Source organism: Lactuca serriola, chromosome 4 (genome assembly GCF_051521515.1).
Source record: "Lactuca serriola cultivar US96UC23 chromosome 4, Lser_US96UC23_V15, whole genome shotgun sequence".
Taxonomy (NCBI): Eukaryota; Viridiplantae; Streptophyta; class Magnoliopsida; order Asterales; family Asteraceae; genus Lactuca; species Lactuca serriola.
The window spans coordinates 97,197,181-97,218,852 of record NC_136411.1 but is presented as its reverse complement, the minus strand read 5'-3'; the positions used below and the strand labels follow the sequence as shown (position 1 = coordinate 97,218,852).

The window sequence follows — 21,672 nt, the reverse complement described above, 5'->3', positions numbered from 1 at the left end:
TCGAGAACCCGAAAACTTAAGATGGAACGCTAGATTAGTATTAACTCATTAAGGACATTATCATCATCTTACCAATGTTATTTAATGTTTAATTTTTTGTGTTATTGGAAATATTATAAAAAATATCTAAAAATTAGCATGTTAAATCAAATTTTTGTATTTTTTTTATAAAAAATAATAATTTTTTATTTTTTAAAAAATTCAGATTTTTTAATTTTTTTTAGAAAACATGAATTTAAAAAAAATGATTTTTTTTAAATCAGCGTTTTAGGTATATATACGCATAATTTTTCAAGTGCATATGAATATTTCTTATACTATAATAACCATAACTAGATTATTAAAAAAAACATTATTTTTTGTTTACTAATCTATATACCAAAAATTACAAGTATTTTATTCGATACAAAATAAAATATAAAAAACAAAAAAATGCTACGACATTATAAAGAGTTTTCATATCTTCATGTCAAGACTTCCATATTTTCTTTAATTCATCAATTTCCACCTCTTTAATATTCTCCACAAACTCTTTATTTAAATCTACAAGAAAATTTAAAAAAAAAATTGTTTAATGCAAAAACACTCACAAAAATGCATATGTATATATTATGTAATATTCATATGTGATTATATAATGTGATATTCACATGCGATTGTATCTTTTAAAATTCAAATGTAAAATTCACAATAAAAATTAAAAAAAAATTAACGAAGAACACTCACACAAAATGCATGTGTGCATATAGACGTAATTCATAATTCACTTTGTGATTTACATATGAATCACATGTAATACATATATGATTCACTTGTGATTTACCTATGATACACATGTAATTCATATATGGTTCACTTGTGATTTACATGTGAATCACATGTCATTCATATGTGATAACTTGTGATTTATTGTGTAAATAACATGCAATTTATATGTGATTTACATGTGATTCATATGTAATTCATATGTAATTCACTTTTTTGGATTACAAATAAGGTGAACCCTAACCCCAATTGGATTAAGAATATGTGACTTGTGATTACAAAAAGTGAAAGTATAATGGTATTATTGGGTAGATTTTTCAAACACGCTTTCAGAATAGAAACATTGAAAAAACAATGTTGTAATAGAAAGAAATAGAAATAGGATGATAGCATACACAAACAAATAAAATTCCAATTTAATTTGGTGTTGTTGTATGTAGTTGAAAATTTTAGAATGATATTATTGTCCTTTTCACGTGACCATGAGTGACGTCACATTTAACATTTTAATTGTCTTGTTTATTTGAATATTGATGTATGTGATTTTGGGATGCGTAGGAAACATAACACCTTTTTGAGTTCCCAATTGGTCTATATGTCCTACTATTTCAAGAATGGCAGTTATATTTCCACAGCTGTAACAGTAATTTGGAGCATTGAACACAATTAACACATTCTTTTCTTGAATATAAAAATTACAAAACAATCCAAACTTGTTTCATTTTATCATTGTTTATGAATATGAGGATTTGTATGAATTACGAACCTGGCACCAATTAAAACCCTCCATGAAAAGCTGATGGGATCTTGAAATGAGAGAGAATCCATTCATATGATTAAACTGAGACGTGATATCTTGTCCAAATGTATACCCAGCACTATATGGTAAGAGCCCGCTAATGGGTATTATGCAAAAGATATAAATCTTATGTGTACATGCAACCCTAAATAATTTGATCTACATTTTCTCTAACTGAACATACAACTTGAACAACAAAATAGAAAAACCCTAGAACTCAATTATATAATCAAAATACACAATTAGGGTTAGAAGATTCATACCTTGATTGTTATATTGTAATAACAATTCAAATCCTTATATTGTTGAAGCCTTGAGAGCAAGCTTCACAAATGTCATGCCTCTAATGGTTCATACCCAACACTGGCAAGGAAGAATGATTGAGAAGGAGGAGGGAGGCTCAAATTTCCAGCTAGATATCTGCTAAAGAGGGTTAGACGAAAATCATAAGGTTATACCTTATTTATGGTGCAGTTAGGAAACCCTAGAAAAGCCCAAAATCCAAGATTATCTTAAACCGGGTAATTATCCATTTTCCTATTTATCCACCAAGTATTATTCTAGAAACCCTTAGGCTCCAAGAAATCATCCCCACTTTATGGATGGTTCTAGATTTTCCTCTTGCTCAACTATTGAACAATGATAATTCAGTCCCTACACTTTCAATTAATTCTTTTAATCCTAAAATTAATTCCAAATAATTTCTGATTAAATATTAATTAAATATTAATATTTCAAATTAATATATTAAGAGATTATTTATTTCAATTTATTATGAAAAAATAAATTAATGTCTTTCTCCAAAATCATCTATCCAATTGCTAGTTTTGAAGGCAACCCAAAACGATTGACTGTACTACTATCAAATACCAATTATAGTTATGGGCTTAGATACCTGATCCAATAGTCTCCCACTTGGATAAGTCTAATAACTATAGTTTCCAATATATTCTTCAACCACTGATTAGAGAATTGTAGCTCTCCAAGCTGTTGTCGAACTCTAACCTAGTAAGTTACGTGTGCTAAGATAAGTGATCAAATATTCCTCCATTTTACAATATATTGTATAGACATGAGACATGGATTATGATCAATCTCATTGTCCAAGATTTCTTTCCCGGTTTCTGATTTACGACGAATGAAATCAGACTACTAATTGAACACATCAATTTAGTCCAAGCTTAACCAAGCACTTTAGATGTCGAAATCAAATCATCGAGGGGTCCACAGATATCGCTTTTCCCGTTAGGGAAAAAGGAATGAATAAACTTCGACTTATATGATTGTACTATTCACTCATCAAATCACACACAACAACACATTTTATAACATCAAGTTACTGATGTGTTTATGTATTATCAATGTACAACCGACTTGTAAACAAAAACTCACATATCTATGTTTCAAGAATATAAGATATTATCATCTCAAAATTACTCGTGATAAAATCCATGAAGTAATTCTTGAACGTTGGTTAATCCAATACTCAAAATCCTCATTTTCCAAGTAGTCACGAATATTGCAGCAAACTATTGTTATGTCTAATCCCCATAGACAATCTACAATTCAATTCATGATAGTCTTCATTCGCTACTTACTTCCAAAAGTACGAGCCACTGTGGATTTTCAAATAATCAACTTATTCTTGAAGTAAAACATGCAAAGTGAAACGCAATAATAACCTAATTAACTATGGTCTCAAAACTAGTGAATATAAATAAAACTCTTATTATTTAATCACCATATTAATTAGACTTTATTCATTATATAATGTTTCGAGTAACCAACTAAACACTTGAATTAAACATCAGTCATGTCATGTTATAAACATGCATACTATGTCTCTCTATTGTCCTTCCTTTGTGAACAGAATGATTAGACACTATTCCAATGATGCTCATTTTATAAATTCAAATTCATGTTACTACTAAATGTATTATAGTTCAACCTTACATGCAATATCCTTTTTTCAAGGCTCCATTTAAACTTTGTTACTTAAAACAATTCCATGGTAATGAAGTCTCATATTCAAGATACACTCCTTAAACACCTTCCTTGTATTTAAGGTTCTAACTCATATAGATATTAATAATCAACTCCCATTATGGAAACATTTCCATATTCCCATATTACCATTAATTTTTTGATCATGAATCATCCCAATCTAAGGCATGTCACTATGGTCATTCCAACCAATTTTATACTTCCAATTGTCCACAATAAACCAATCCTTTGGTATATCCTCATCATGTTCTTGACACATGTTCAACAACTTTAGTCTCACCCAATTCTAGTCCTTTTCCCTCTTAATGTCGTAGGCATTTGGAAAAATCAAAATAAGTGAATATTATAGCATATATAATCAATCCTACATCTGAAGCATATGATACATTATTCATAATGTCTTACATAAAGACTTGATATATGTTCAGTCTCTAGCTATAATATTCTCATATATCGAATTTCCTATGTTGAACTACTTCAAAACGATATTCATATATGTCCATGACTAAGTTTTATTAAACTATGCAATCTAAAGCTTTTAGATTCGAAAAGAAGTATGAGTGCCCTCTCCAATCCTTTTATAGCGAAACAATTTCCAAACTTTGCAACTTGCAAATTTGTAGAATTTGTTTCCTACAAATAGTATTGCCAACTTGCAACACTTAGCATAACAATTATGCTCCCACTAGCTTAACAATTATGCTCCCACTAGCTCTGACATGTACCTATAAATCAAATGGACTTCTAGAAATCAATACTCTTGACTTTCCTACTAAATTGCATATTTCTAGTATGTGATGCTTCTACAAGTCTTTAGTCAGACTTTGCAAGCTTATACACTTTTCATTAGATAGCATATGTGTGAGTTTAAACCCTTTCAGAACTTATGAGCATATGTCCTTAAAGTTCAAACACTTCCTTGCCATTTCTCACAATTCGAACTATGAAGAGGGATGTGGTAATCATATTGTGAATTTGAGAATGCAATTATCACAACCACTAACTATAACGATATTTATCAAATCTTTGAAATCTATTAGAGAAAGTGTTTCCTCATAATCATTTTCATGAATTAGAGTAAAACCTTTTGCCACTTAGATTTTATGGTGTATGTGTTCCCATCCATGTGAATCTATTATTTCCATCCTACAATCATATTACAAGATTTATGAAAAATTTAAATTTTAATTTAGCTTTCATGGACTGAACTTTACATTTTCTTAATTTCTTTCCCTCTAGTAGCATAAGGGCCTACTAGCGCTTCCATGTTGTTTAAGAAACTCACCTCCATTGACCAATGTACTATCACTGACCAACGTGCTCTATCTTTTGCAATCAAATGAGAACCATAGAACTCATAAGCATTGCCCAACTCAACTGGAAGGTGCACAGAAACAAAAGTGTGTCAAATTAACACGATAAGTCATCAACCTCAGGTCGTGTGCTAGGGATAACTAAAAGGTTTATTCTCAATCGACTCCTAAAACTTTTCAAGATGAATAAGACTCCCACTGACTTTTTGACATATATGTTTCTCTCTCAAGGAGCATTCTTTGACGAGCAAAAGCAAATATTCAAAAGTTAGTGTGGAATATCGACAAGGTCTTCGTTTATCCTTTGTTTTAACCAAAACATCATAACTTCCAATTCCAAATGTGCCAGAGTAAGAAAACATTATTACTTCACATTTCATGAGGTGTTATAAACCTACTTAGTAAGATATAAGTTTCATGATACGATGTGTAGTAACTAGAGCATAGCTCTAAAACATGATTGGAAACGACGTATGACTCATCTCTCGATTGAACCATTTTAACAATATCTGATTCCTCTTCTTACAATTGCACTAAAATGTTTTTTGAGGATCAATTGTTATATAGCTCCACAATCATTAAGATGATCATAAAACATGATACCAAAGTACTCTCATTTCCTTTCAGATTGGAGAAACTATTATCTTTTATGCCTAACAGATTCATCATATTCGTCTTGCTACTCTTTGAATATTTCAAAGTATCCGAATTGTGTTGAATCTTATAAACATAACCATATTTATTGAAGATATTGGTAAATCATAACGAATAAATTTATCATCCTTTGTGGTGGATCTAAATAGTTCACATTAATGTGTACTAGATCCATCAATCCTTCACTGTGACTTACATAAACATGCAATCAATGAACTATTCATAATCTTCCAAAGATCAAGATTCTCATACATCATACAATTCAAATTGCATGACTCCAAGTTTCTATCCAATTGAAACTTGGGCGATGAGAATTCCTTTTCACTTGGTTAATTATGGTAATACCACAAGTGATATTAAAAGAATCAAATCCACAATTAATATTGCTAACAATAGAAATGTAACCAACACTTTCATAAATGCCATTACAAGGAAATATAAAGTAAACCAACCAAAATTTCACTTTTATTAATAATAAACGAAAATTTTTGAACTTGTCCTTACAAGGCAGAAATGAAAAACAATCTTTCTAGACATTTCCTGAGAAATCTATCATAACTCCTAAGCAGTAGCTCACAAATATGATCATCGAACCATGCGACATAAATCTATCTTTCACGATCAGATGAAACTTACTCTTCTCAAGATTCATTCTTTCTCTTAGATCCTTCAAAACATCAAAATGTGATCATCGCATCTTGTATTAAGAATCAATGAATAGGAAGTTATTTAAAATAATGGAGTTAGATAATGGATGTACCTGTAGTGGACTCACATAATTTGACATTACCATCTCTAGGATCTTTCAGGTAGTCAGGGAAGCTTCACAACCAATTCCCCTCCAATTGGCAATAGAAACATATGGAGCTTTTTGGATTAGAGCATGGAACTATCTCAGAACTAGGATTTCTCTTTACCATATGTTCAAAGGGTTTGACATTGGCCGATCCCTTTCCATTGTCAAGAGAAACCTTTTCTGGACTACCATTGTTGCCATCATCAATGTCCATGGAAATTTGGGAGACAGGTCCTTCAAACACTTTTGCTTGACTTGTGCTCTTAAGCATTTCTGCTTCAGCAACAATCAACATATGTGTCAGATCAATTATGGTCACATTGTGGTCACTCATATAGTAGTCTTTAATGAACTGACTATATTATTCAAGAATCGAAAGTAGAACCAAGTCAATGGCTAGCTCCCTTGGGAAAACGACACCCAACATACCCAATCTGTCAATGTACAATTTCATTTTCAGAACATGCGCACACACAGACTTTCCATCTTGATGTTTACATGCCAACAGGGCTTGAGTAACTTCTTATTTTTCAGCTTGAAGACAACATGACTTAGGAAGAGTCACGGGAGGTGGAGGAGGAAGAGTTGAAGAAGCATGACTTCCAATTCCACCGTTGCTTAAAGAAGGGGACATTCTTTCACCTTGATTAACATGTGGAATATCATCTTAAGAAGGAAGAGGAAAACCACTTCCCAAAGAACGAGGAAGACCATTGTTGTCTTGACTTGACATCTATAATAGAAAAGAATTCAAGTAAGTTGATTTTAGGAAGGTAATGCATTTACCAATTTCAATATTATGAAGCTCGTAGATATTTTGAGATTCACTTAATCTAATTAATGGCATGTTTAATCTTGATTATGCTCTCACTTTTATGACTGGGATACTGAGGATCACAAACGAGATGTGAATAACCATGCAAATTAGCTTGGTACTCTTGATGTAATTTATCATCTCATTTTAATGTGTCGGTTAACCACATGCGCTCCATTAATCAACAATAATTATCGAGATACCCATTACCACCCTTTATTAGTCCGATATTAGTGTGCCAGTTAGCCACACACACTCCACTAATGACTTATAATTTGTAATGTGCAATTTCATAGATTAGCATCAAATTCACATTTTCCTAAAGTAACTAAGAGTGAGATTTTAGAAAATTAGTTTTATTTAGTTTTCATCATTATACTTTTAATGAGGTTATGTCCTATCAAACCCGTTCAGCTAACGACCCTCCGCCAATTAAGGGAGCGGTGGGTAACAGTGGATACCTAATGGCAGTCATTTTGTAGGTCGCTTCCTTAAAGTCCCCTTATAGATCGGCTTCATGAATGAGGCATACTAGCGGTTCAACTGACTTAGTCATATACATATAGTAAATATTAAACTTTTAATTTTACATATAGTATAAGGTGTATTTTAAAACATTTTAAAATTCCAAGGGTTTAATCTTTTAATAAATTAAACTTTTAATTTAATTAAATTTAAACCATTTTATGGATTTATTGATTATCTTTTAATTAATCACTTAATTAAATTAATAATAAGATCCATAAGGATGTATTTTTAAACTTTTCAAAATACCAAATATTATTTAACGTTAATTATTTATCGCAATTAATATCTAGATTTATTTATACACTTAAAAAATAATCATATTAATAAAAAAAAAACTTCTAATTAAGTCAAATACTTATCTCCTAACTTCTAAGCTTTTAATTTATTATCATAGATACATCAAAATCAGATTTGGAGAATAAGAATAGCAACTAATTATCATATAAAAACAAATTAGGCAGATAAGGCACAAAATTTTGGATCTAACAGCTCACACACCATGGAAGACGATCACCATGTCGTGTTGGGCCGATTTTGCAGGCCAACATGTCGTGTTAGAAGAACATCACATACCGTTTGATGATCATAATGACGATTCTGTTTTCTCCTCCTTGTTTAAGTTCTCCAATTGTATCAATTCAATAGAAAACTAAACCTACGCTCTGATACCACTGGTGGATATTATACAAAACCTATAAATCCTATGTGTACATGCAACCCTAAAGAAATTGATCTATGTTTTTGTAATTGAACATACAACTTGAACAACTAAATAGAAAAACCCTAGAACTCTAGTATATAATCAAGATACACAATTATGGTTAGAAGATTCATACCTTGATTGTTATATTGTAATAACAATCCAAATCCTTGTGTTGTTGAAGCCTTGAGAGCAAGAGTCACAAATTGCACGCCTCTAATGGTTCACACCCAACACTAGCAATGAAGAATGATTGAGAAGGAGGAGAGAGGATCAAATTTTCACCCGGATCTCTTCTAAATAGGGTTGTCTGAAAATCATAGGGTTATACCCTATTTATGGTGAAGTCACGAAACCCTAGATAAACCCAAATCCAAGATTATCTTACACCGGGTAATTATCCACTCTCCTGTTTATCCACCAGGGATTATTCTAGAAACGCTTAGGCTCCAACAAAATTGTACCGACTTTATGGATGGTTCTAGATTGCGTCTTTCCCAACTATTGAACAATTACAATTCAGTCCGCACACTTTTAATTATTTCTTTTAATCCTGGAATTAATTCCAATTAATTTCTAATTAAATATTAATTAAATATTACTATTTCAAATTAATATATTAGTCTCATAATCTATTAACAAATTATTTATTTCAATTTATTATCAAATAAAAAATCAACCTCTTTCTCCAAAATCATCTGTCTAATCGCTAGTTTTGAGGGCAACCCAAAAGAATTGTGCTACTATCAATTTAAGTATATATCAATTATAGTTATGGGCTTAGACACCTAAGCCAACACCCCATCCACATCTATCATCTGGATCGGACCATAATAGATCACACATCGATACTTCATGTGGAACCTATAGATACAACCAAACTCACCAAAATCAATAACAAGATTACCAATTATACACGTTTTTGTTTATTTGTGAATTATATTGTACCTTTTGTATCCGTTCTAATGTTTGGATATTGTCTAGAGTATCAAGAGATGGTGAAAGTCCTCCATGCAAGAAGAACACCTATAAACAAATATGTTGCAACAAAACATATACGTTAGATATGAGATAAGATGAAGGAATAAGGATGAAAAACATTTGTAATTATTCAAACCTAGCTCTCGATTAGTTTTATAAGTGGAAGGTAAATGGTTCCATACATTTCTATTTCCATGCTTTCTCAAACATTCATTATAGAATCCATATATGAGTCTTTACCAAAGATGTATATGACTATATGAGTAATCAACCAGTCATAAAGTAAACAATATGATTATGCAATGATTCTTTTAGTCTTACACTTGAGTGATCTGCCAACTCTCATGATTTCCTCTAAGAATCGTAAGTTTGTCTCTATAACAAACTTTTAAAGCCACCAAGAGTGACAAAGTCTCCACAGAATAATATCCATGATCTGTATTTAGTATTAACAATCTGATTACAACATTACTAAAAAAACTATTCAACTTATAATTACTTACGAGAGACTACGATTCGGATCTTGCTTGTAATTGATACACATAGTCACATAAACAACGAGATACAATAAACTATTTCACACCTGATAGAATTCGGTCCGAAGAGTGGAATTGACTTCGTCAGTGACGACTATCTAGGGTCATTCCATCTCAATTGATCGCCTTTGACACCTTGAATGCCACATCGCACCTTCATTTTGTTCATGATCTGCAACAATGAAACTTGGGCTGTTGTGGCAATTTCGTTTTTCATATAGATTTATGATCATCGATGATGATAGCTAGATCGACTAGGATCTGGATTTAGAAGCTGTAACGAGACGAGATATGGAATGATGATTAAATCTCGGATCAGAGAAGAAGGTCGTTTGGAGGAGGAAGACAAATCGTGAATCGTCCGTCGTCAAGGAGGATATATGAAGCGGGGGGGAGAGAGAGAGAGAGAGAGAGAGAGAGAGAGAGAGAGAGAGAATACAGAATGAGTTTGACGCGAACAATAGATTTGATATGGGATATTATACCTAAAATGCCCTTTGATTAATTTTAGGAAGATACGCATGTATATTATGTTTTTAAAGTATTTACAAAAATGCCACAAAACATCATGACCTTCTATTATTTTAATCTAACAACCCTTGTTTAGTTATCGGGTTCTCATGAACTGATCCTTCTCCTCTGTGTGTGTGTGTATATATATATATATATATATATATATATATATATATATATATATATATATATATATATATATATATAATGTGTAATTATAATATGAATTGAAATCTAAAAGAGAATTTATTTAGAATTATATGAGATAGTTAATCTTGAATCAAATTAATATTGTTGTACATTCAATCATTCATTTTTTTCATAGCAATGTATTTTATGTTTTTACACTTTTTATAGCAAAGTATTTTATTTTTTTTTGCTTTTTATGTTATTTTGGACCCTTATGGTTAAATGATATTAACCATTGATAATAATCATTAATCGAATGAAATTGTTGGAAGAAAAACAATATTAATCAATACTCAATAACTACAAAAATGTATTAGTCATTTATACTAGTTATAGTTTGGTTTTGACTAATAGCCGAACCAAATTATATCATACATATTCCTATATTTTGATTGTTTGTTTAAAATAGAGAAATGTTTTTGCAGAAATATAACGATAGTTTATATTGTATGAAATTTTTGAATGATTGGTATATAAAATATAGTTGTTTGTTTAAAATAGCGAAATGTTTTTCATAAATATAACGATAGTTTAAATCGCATGAAATTTTTGTACGAGTGGTATATAATCAATGTAAAAAGTATATTTTATCATTTTTAATATTTTTTCTTTTCTTTTATTTATTTATTTATATTACTTTTTGACAAAACTGTAAAAATGGTTCATGTGGTATGCATTTTTTTCGGGATCTAGTCCAAACCATAATTGTTTTTTATTGCTGGTCCTTTTGACCATGTTTGTATGTGAGAAAGGTCTCCTCCTAATTTGAAAAGACTATTATACCATTCTTCCCTTTTTAATAATTTTCTTTGTACTTAATACATATTAGAGCAAATTATACGAATAGTCTCTGTGGTTTGGTAATTTGTATGCTTGGTTCTTAAAACATTTTAACTTGTACGATCCCTAATATGTATTTTGTTGCATGTTAGGTCCCCAATTAGCTTAAAATGACTATATTATAATTATTTATATATTTTCTTTTATTTGTCTAATTTATTATTATATAAAATAAATATAAAAACAAAAATTAAAAAATCTTAAACCTTCAATCTAATCGTACACCCTAGTAAAAGAAAAGTTGATTTCCCTTTATTCATTCCTTCATGCCCATCCCTTTCCCCGATCTTGCCATCGAATCCATAGGGCTATCGCTAGAGATAACGAAACTCCATTTTCGGTGCCCCCTCTTTGTATTCTTTCTTTTCATTCTATAAAAACTCGACCCACTAAGCCTCCTCATCTTTGCCTCTCCCCCTCTCCGATTAGAGTTCTTCATCCTTTACTTACCGGAAAAACACGAAGTTGCAATTCATCGGGAAAAAGTCGAACCAGAATAATGGGCTTGCTTCATATTGGTTTGATTTGTTGCATCTCTGAGTAGATGTTTTCAAAATTTTAATTTTCCATAGGAACCACAAAAGAGAAATTTGATTTCTCCGAAAGGGTGGTGGCACTTTTCCATTTCTGAGTTTCAGTAGTTATCAAAACATGATTCATATGATGGTGTGGTCGGAGAAGATAACCAAATCGGGTAGGGTCAAAAGGGGAAGCATATAAGAGAAAGAGGTTATAGGTTTAATCATGGTGGATTTCATCAATGATTGCAGATGGTGGTTCAAGCGAAGAAGATGATGAATCTGGAACCCTCGCTTGTTTCTTGCATTTAGGATTTTCATCAAGTTTCGCTTTTCAGGATTTTGATTTTGATTTTGATTTTGATTTTGTTTAGTTTTGATTACAAGGTAACAAGTTTAATTTTGATTTGAGTTTGTTTGGGTTTTGATTTAGTTTGATATTCATTAGCTTTATCCTATGAAAATTATAGAAGCAAACACCATTGTTGGAAGATGTCGGAGACGATGATGGCTACGGGACACAATGGTGGCCATGATGCTTGCCGGAGATGATGATGACGAAGATAGGGAGGAGGGGATATAATCGAATGGGATAGAGAACTCTAATCAAAGAGGGAGGAGGCAGAGATGAGGAGGTTTATGATTTTTTATATAATAATAAATCTGAAAAATAAAAGAAAATAAATAAGGGTAATCATTTTAGGTCTATCAGGGACCCAACGCGGAACAAAAATACAACTTAGGGACCGTTCGAGTTTAAAAAAAAGTTTCGGGAACCAAGCATGCAAATTACTCCAAATTATATGGACCATGCATGTAATTTACTCTAAATATTAAAAATAAATGGACCCATATATATATATATATATATATATATATATATATATATATATATATATATATATATATATATATATATATATATATATATATGAGCTAAAAAACGCAAGATCTTTTTGGCCATTTCTCACATTCTCCTCCTCCCTTACCCACCATTATGCCATCAGATACTCCACCACACCCAAAATCATCGCCACCATCTCGGTCGAAGACAAACATTGACACAATCGTATGTATTTCAGTCAACCCAGCCATGTGCATCGATGTTTTAAGAAACGTGCTATGACATCTTGAATACAAATAAAATATATTTTGTCATAGACCCGTAAATCCATCCAATCTGCTTATAGACAAATAACTAACAACAAAATTAGTGCTTTTCCGGTGACAATGTACAACAATATTTTAGAAGCTAGAAGGGTGAAATTACCTCTTTACCCCCACTCAGTTTTATCTTTATATCCACAGGTAACAACATGTACCTTCAAAAGGGTAGTGGGATTGGTAGTGGAGGGAATTCCCCTATTTCCATGAACGTTGCCACAACAAATACAGGTGATTGACCAAATCACTTGTCTAAGTTCTTTTGTTACATTAGTAACGATCTATCTTCAGCATAACCTTTCAAAAACAAAGAATTTAGTTAACATCAATGGAACAAGACAAACAAGTTGCAGTCAAAAAGTTGAATGTGAAAGACTCAGAGTCAAACCTTCAACACCCTCGTCAAATCATCCATGTTTAAAATCGAAGTGTTAGATATCGGTCTTTTCATCACTACTTTTTTATCCATCTACATTTTGTTAACGTCTCTTGACTTCTTTTGTGAGCCACAACATCTTTTCACAATGATATTTGCTTCTAAATTAGGCTCTGTTAAAACGAGGTGGTATCCATATAGAGCTCGTCGATTGAAATAACAACCATTCCCCACATAAACCGGTCCCTGAATCCCATCTAGCCCTTTCAAGTTAATCTACACAAAATATAAATGTCAAAATTTTATTTTTAAATCTTAACAATATCGGAATTTGAATTTGAAAAGTAAATATAATTTATAAGATGATAAAAAAAATTTAATACATATCGACGGAAGGCAAATAGGCAACAAGATGTGTCACTAGCCCTTCCTAAATGGCAAAACTAATTCTTTTGAAAACAATATATGTGGCTCTAGGAGATATAAAATTAGAATGCATGACCCATTGGACTCTGTTGAGAAGGTCCACCACCTCTGGTGCGAGAAAACTAAAGGTATCAAAGGCAAAAGGTATAAACACATGTTGATTTTCTATGCATGCTCTGCTACTTTGCACAAAACAACTTTCAAAGCGACATGATTTGTTGTGAAACCCCCACTCCTCAAACTGGCGAGAGGGAGACCCCAGTAAGATCTACACAAGCATGCTTCCCTCCTACAAATCCAAAGACCACTTTGAAAATTGTAAGTTTGAATTCTATAAAAGTAAGAAACGCGCATCAAAGAAGACGATATTGTGATTAGCATATCACTCATGTAAATCAGTTCCAACATATATATCTTCTTCCTATAAGCACCCAAGATGTCGTACGAAAGAAACATGGATTCATCATCTTTACCAGACCATATGTATCAATTTTTTAAGGGAACATGAAATTCGGATTCGAGAAAGAAGAAAGAGAAATCAATTTGTTTTTATTTCTAGGCAACAAAAATGTTCATAACAAAGGGCTTTCTCCCTATTTTCTACTGGTAATTTACGGGCAAATGGACCCCTGTAGTCAGCATCAATCTCACCACCGCCTCTAGCAAATTGTAGAAGCTATGGATTTTTGCCAAGATGGCTCTGATATTTCAATTACTATGTTTGATTTCACCTAGTTTGTCAATGATTTCATTTGGGTTTCATCATCAATATTCAAATCAACTTTTCGTGTCTTGATCATGAAGGCTTGGTTAACTGAAATACATGTGATTGTGTTAATGTTTGTATCCGACGGAGATGGTGGTGGTATTTTGGGGGAAGTGGAGTATTTCATGGTGTGACTATAGGTGAGGGAGGAAGAGAATGTGAGAAATGGCCAAATGGGTCTCGTGTTTTTTTGGTGTGTGTGTGTGTGTGTGTGAGTGAGTGAGAGTGAGAGAGAGAGAGAGAGAGAGAGAAAGAGAGAGTATGTGTGTGAGAAAGAGACCCATTTATTTTTAATATTTATTAAATATTAAAAAAAAAGCGTATAATAGTTTTTTTCAATTAAGGAAGAGACCTTTTCCACATACAAACATGGTCAAAATAAACACCAATACAAAAAAATTATGATTAGGAACAAATCCGGGAGAAAATGCATACCACGTGGAACATATTTGTCGTTTTGTCTTATTTTTTTTTTTGAAAAAACTACATATTAAAAAGAACACTAGCAAAGATCTAGGAACAAAAACCAATTACAAAAAGTTTAGAGGTTGTTACATTGAACAAACCCGATTAAAAAAGAGTTTTCTATTACGATTACAAAACCACAAAAACGACAATTCTCTAATGTAGTCAAATATTTCATATCTTCTTCTCTTTGTAGTAGAGAATAACATATCCTTTTGGAACCTCAATAGAAACAATAGTGTTGTGCAAGCGATTACATCTATCACTTCCTTTTTCTAGCACTACAAATCATATTATTAATCGCATAGAACAATTCATGAACTATGTCAAACAAAGGGAGTTGAATTTCCAATCATTTAAAGATCAAATTCCGAGTTCTTTCTGCCAGCTCACACATTATAAACAAATGATCCAAGTGTTCTATAGCCACAGTACAAATCAGACATAAAATATACAGATTGTTAATCCCCTGATATTCATAATTAAGCCTAGTAGGGATTTTTTCAAGTAAAATTCTCCAAATCAAGATATCTACTTTCCTTGGGACCATTTTATTCCACCTAATATGATGATCTAAAATAGGTAATACATCCTCATTAATCCATCTTCTAGTCTTGCTAACTGTAAAAGAACATGAATTATCAATATCTCACGACCATTTCTCCTCCTAAACTAATAGGTTTACATCTATAAGTACATAAATCAAAGTTGTTAATTGAGTAAGCTCTACACCTCCTCATATAGGCCTTTACAATGCCAATTCCAAATACCTTCAAGCAGTCTATTAGCAATAGTAGAATCTATATCGATTTGTAACTCAAAAGGCGTAGTAAAACTAAGAAAAAAAATCTTGATTACCCACCCAACAATCCTTTTAGAATCTCATTCTAGCCCCATTTCCAACATGTTTTTTAGGAACCATCTTCGACATCACACATTGGTCTTCTAATCTTTTGTACGAAGCCAAAAACCGATGCCAAGGACTTGATCCACTATTTACCACAACACCTCCAAAAACCCCTTCATACTCACCATACAAAGCTTTTATGACCTTCACGCATAACAAACCTTCATCATTAAGAAATTTTCGGCACCATTTCTGCAAAAAGCAAATTTAAATGCCATCATACTTCCTATATCAATACCCCTATTTGTCTATAATTTAGAACAAACTCCCATTATATCTAAATGAGTTTTTCTATTAAAATCATCACTACCCAAAAAAATTAGCACAAGTGGCTTCAAGCTTCTTAGCCACTCCTACAGGCATAAGAAAAATCGACATATAATAAATTCCTAGCGAGGCTAGCACCGACTTAAGTAACATCGATCTACCACTTATAGATAAAGTTATAACCTTCCAAAAAGATAATTTTCATCTAACTCTATCCATCATGTTATTCCATTCTACAACCCTTGTCATGTTTTGTCCCACTGGTAAACCTAAATAAATAGAAGCCAAATTATCAAGTTTATACCCAATAACAAAAGCATAATCCTTGATCTCCTCAAACGTCACCCCCACACCATAAACATTATACTTGTGAAGATTATTTTAAGGTTTGACACCAATTAACAACATTGTAGGATGCTCACCATATTAACAATATATTTTGCATCCACTGGCACAAAATTATAGCATCATCTATATAGAATATGTAAGAGACTGAAATGTTATCCGCCCCTATTACAGATTTACAGCAATAGGATCTTCTTTATCCACATGGACCCCTTCCATTACTATGATAAAGAGAAAAGGCGGTAAAGGATATCCCTGCCTTAAACCTCTTTGTAACTCAAATTTAGGTGTAGGAGACCCATTAACCAGAATAGAAGACCAAGCTGGGATCACATATGCTTGGATTCATGACCAATATTTTCACCAACGTTCATAAATTCCATCATTTGATCCAACAAATCCCAAGATAATACGTCATATGCCTTTTATAAAATCAATCTTCAAGAGCATCAACTTATTTTTTCGTTTCTTATACCATCCCACAATTTCATTAAGCATCATTGGACCATCAAGAATCTGTCTCTCCTTAACAAATCTTGAATTCTCAATACTTACAACTAAACACCAATAAGACTAATAGGCTAAAAGTCATTGTTGGGTTTTAGTTCAAAAAGTAGTTTCATAAACAAGAAAAATATGGCAACGGAAGACTTTGATTTTTGAAATAACATAAACCTTTTATACCCACCAAGGATCTTCTTGCAAGTTTTATAAAGATTAAAACACCAACTAAAGAAGAGGTGAAGAAATAACAACCTTTGTAGTTCTTTGGGTCCTCTTGGGATGCTTGGAAGTTGATGAAGAATGTGGAACCTTTTGAGACACCAACAATGAATCAACTTGATGTAGAATGCTAGTTCTTTGTACAAAACTCTTAAGCTTTGAACCAAACCCAAGTATGGTTCAAAGAGAGCAAAATGCAAGCATCAAATCTTCAAAGTGCAATACAAGAGAAGATATGGAGAGGGAAGGAGAAACTCTCGGCCATATCAAGAGAGAATGAGGCAAGAACTTCAAGAGTGGAAGCCTCATATTTATGTTGGGTTTTGTATACTACAACATCCTATAGTGCACATACAACCCTAAATGCCTTGGATCTATGTTTTCTCTAATTATACATGTAATGGTGTTTCCAAAGCAATAAGCCTATAACTAGCATTCAAATGACATTAACAATATGAAATACTAGTTAGGATGACATACATTTTATGTAGCTTGAATCCTTGTTGTATTTGGCCTTAAGAGCTTAGCACCAAAAGTATGAATGCCTTAAATGACTCACAACTCACCTAGGACAAAGGTGGCTCTTGATAGAGAATCTCCATGCACCAAAAACACCTCCAAGAACTCCAAGAACTACAAGTGTTACAAGTGGCGTTTTTAGGCTATGGAGAACATATTTATATGTAGGGTTCCAAGGGTCATGGATATAACCCAAATCAATACCCATGGTTCTATGATCCATGGTTCATGTAGCCCAACTCTTTATGTGTCCATACATAAACTTGGTCCAACATAGATCATAATCCCAACACATATAAATATAACTAATTACCATAATTAGTCCCCATAGATTTAATTAGTCTCTTTTGATCACTAAATTAATTCCAAATTAACTCTTGATCAATACTAATTAAAACATATGATTTCATATTAATATATTAGAACTTATAATATATTAATAAATCATATATAACCTTTTCTCAAGAGTCCATCCTAACAAATTGTCCTGGTGTTATGCAACCCAAATGGACCATGCTACTCTCGGTTCGAGTACAAACCAATAATAGTTATGAGTTTAGACATCTAATCCAATAGTCTCCCACTTGGATAAGTCTAAAACTATTATTGCAAGTACGACTCCAAAACCCAACTAGCAATCGTAACTCTTAAAGTCATTGTCGAACTCTGACCTAGTCAATGACATGTCCATTAGATAAGGTATCATATATTCCTCCATTCTAGATATCATATGGAATGAGACATGGATTATAATCATTCTCTCTGTCCATATGTTGTTTCCCGATTTCCGATTTATGACGACCGACTAATTGAACAAATCAAATCAATCAGGCTCGTCCGAGCACTTGGGGTTATCATCACTAAATCATCGAGGGGCCCATAGATATCGCTTTTATCCTTCCAAGGGTAAAAGTAATGGATAAACTTTGACTTATATGCTTGCTCTATTTACTTATCATATCGCACACAACAATATGTTTTATAACACCAAGTTACTGGTGCGTTTTCACATTATCAATGTGCAACCGACTCGTAGAATGCAACTCATATCTCTTCGTTTCAAGAATATAAGATATTATTGTCTGATGATCACTCGTGATAAAATCCATGAAGTGATTCAAATGAGCTTGGGTTTAGTCCAATACTCAAATCTTATTCCAGGAGCACTCATGAATACTGCAGCTATGTCTAAAACACCTAGACACACTACAGACCCATTCATGACAGTCTTGCCTCAATACCTACTTCCAAAGTATGATTGACTATGGATGGTTTGAATAACCTAGTTATTTGGGAAATCAAAACATGCAAAGTGAAACACAAGAATAATACTAATCCTATATCGCCCCAAAACTTTTGAGTCATATTGATTACTCATTATTCATTGTATAATGTTTCAAATAATCAACTTAATACTTGAAGTAAAACAATAGTTATCCCATGCTACAAGCATGCACACTATGTTTGTATGGTCCTTTCTTTGTGAAATAGATCAATTGAACACAATTTCAATGAAACTCATTTCACAATTCCAAATCTTTACCACATATGTAAGAATACAATATTCTTTGTCATTTACTGAAATCTTTTAGATTCTAAACCTATATGCAGTGATCCTCTTGTAATGACTATGCACAAAAGTCACAAAGACTTGGCAACAGACATTACAAAGTATTCTAATAGAGAGAAATTCCATGGAAATGAAGTCTCACAATCAAAGTACATTCCTTTGAACATCCTTCTTGCATTAAGTTTTCTAATCTTACACTGATTTAATAAATTCCACCTATGGAAACATTTCCATATTCTCATTTTGACTATCACTTCTGAACAAGAGTTGCCTATTTTCAAAATATGTCAATATGGTCCTACCAAAAATTTACACCATACTTCCAGTTGTCCATGAGCAACCAATCTTTGGTAAATCTCAGATTGTCCTCGACAATTGCTTAATCATTTTAGTCTTATTTGGCTCTATTCCTTTTTCCCTCTTAATGACCTAGGCATTTGGGAAATTTAGAAAGGATGAATATTATAGCACATATAATCGATCCTAAATCCGAAGCATATGGGACAAAATTCATAATCTCTTACATAAAGATATGATACTAGACTAGTCTTTAGTTATAATATTTCTATTTCTATTTACCATGTTCTCATAATTCTAACTATGAAAAGGTATGCCGTAATCATAATCGAATTTTAGAACGTAAATAATATTTCCATATATGGAATTTCCTTATGTTGAACCATTCTAACATAACATTCATATATATACTTGACTAAATTTGACTAAAGTCTCAATCTAAGCTTTTAGAATTGAAATGAAGTATGAATTCCTCTCCCTTAATTATAGCAAAAACAACTTTTCAAACCATGAAACTTGGTGAATTGAAACCTTTGTTTTCTATAATTACTTTACTAGCATAAGACTTATGCTCCCACTAGCTTTGACATGTATCCAGAAATCAGTTGAACTTCTAGAAATCAATACTTATTGACTTTCTTACCAAACTGATACGAGACGCTTCGATAAGACTTTATACACCTTTCCTTAGATAGCTCACATGTGTGTCTATACAATTTTAGAACTATGAAAAGGGATACCGTAATCATAGTCTCAAAATTTTAGACCTTTTCCTTTGCTCACAATTTGAATTATGAAAAGGGATGTCGTAATCATAACTGAATTTGAGAATGAAAATATCACAATTTCTATCTCCTTAAAATCTAATTAGTGAAAGCGTTTCCTCACCATCATTTTCATGAATCGAAGAGAAACCTCATGACACTTAGATTTTATGGTGTATGTGTTCCTATCCATGTGAATTTGTCAAAAACATAACCACAAGAGGAGGCTAGTGACAAATCCAAACTCATATGGGCTGAACTTGTTCAATCTTAACTTCTTGCTACCTAGCAGCACAAGGGCCTACCATTTCTTCCAAGTAGTTACGCAAACAACTGAGAACTCATAGAACTCACATGTATAGTCAACTTTAACTGGAATGGGCACATAAACAAGAATATTTCAACACAATAGGTTACGAACCTCAAGTCGTATGCTAGTGATAAACAATACCCTTGATTAGTTCTTGAAACTTTTCAAGATCTTTAAGACTCCCACTAACTTCTTTATATAATATTCTCTTGTCAAGAACCATTCCTTGACAAAGCAAATATTTAAGAGTTAGTGTGGATTCTTATCAAGACAAACACTTCACACAATTGGCCTTAGTTGGTCTTTGTTTTATCCAAAACATCACAACCCACCAATTTCAAATGTACATGAGTAGAAAACATTTTACTATACATTTGATAAGTGTTTTAAACCTTCTTAACATTATGTCACTCAAGGCTGGATCTTGGAGTGTTACTCTAAGACTCAATTTTGGAACGAAATATGATTCATCTTTTGATTTAACCATTTCAACAATTCACGATTCCTTTTCTTAGTCAAACAAATGCACTAAGGATTAAGATGTCCTTAGAGGATCAATTGTGATATGGTTTTTCATAATCATTAAGATGATCATAAAACATGATACTGAAGTACTCTCCTATCTTTTCAGATTGGAGAAACTTTTATCTTTCTGCCTAATTTGATCCTTCTCATTCGTCCTGCCATACATTGAAACTTTTCCAATGTTTCCGAATTATACTTAAAGTTGTAAGCACAACCATATTTACTAAACTTTAGTAAATCATGACGACTAGCCTTATCGTTCTTTTTGGTGGGCCTGATTAGTGCACAACCAAGTGTA

At 32.3% G+C, this 21,672-nt stretch overlaps 1 pseudogene; it reads right to left on the bottom strand.

Moving 5' to 3' along the window:
- Window positions 1–469: 469 nt before the first annotated feature.
- The window catches only part of LOC145098645 (serine/threonine-protein phosphatase PP2A-5 catalytic subunit-like), a 45,499-nt pseudogene continuing 24,296 nt past the window's right edge, over window positions 470–21,672 (bottom strand).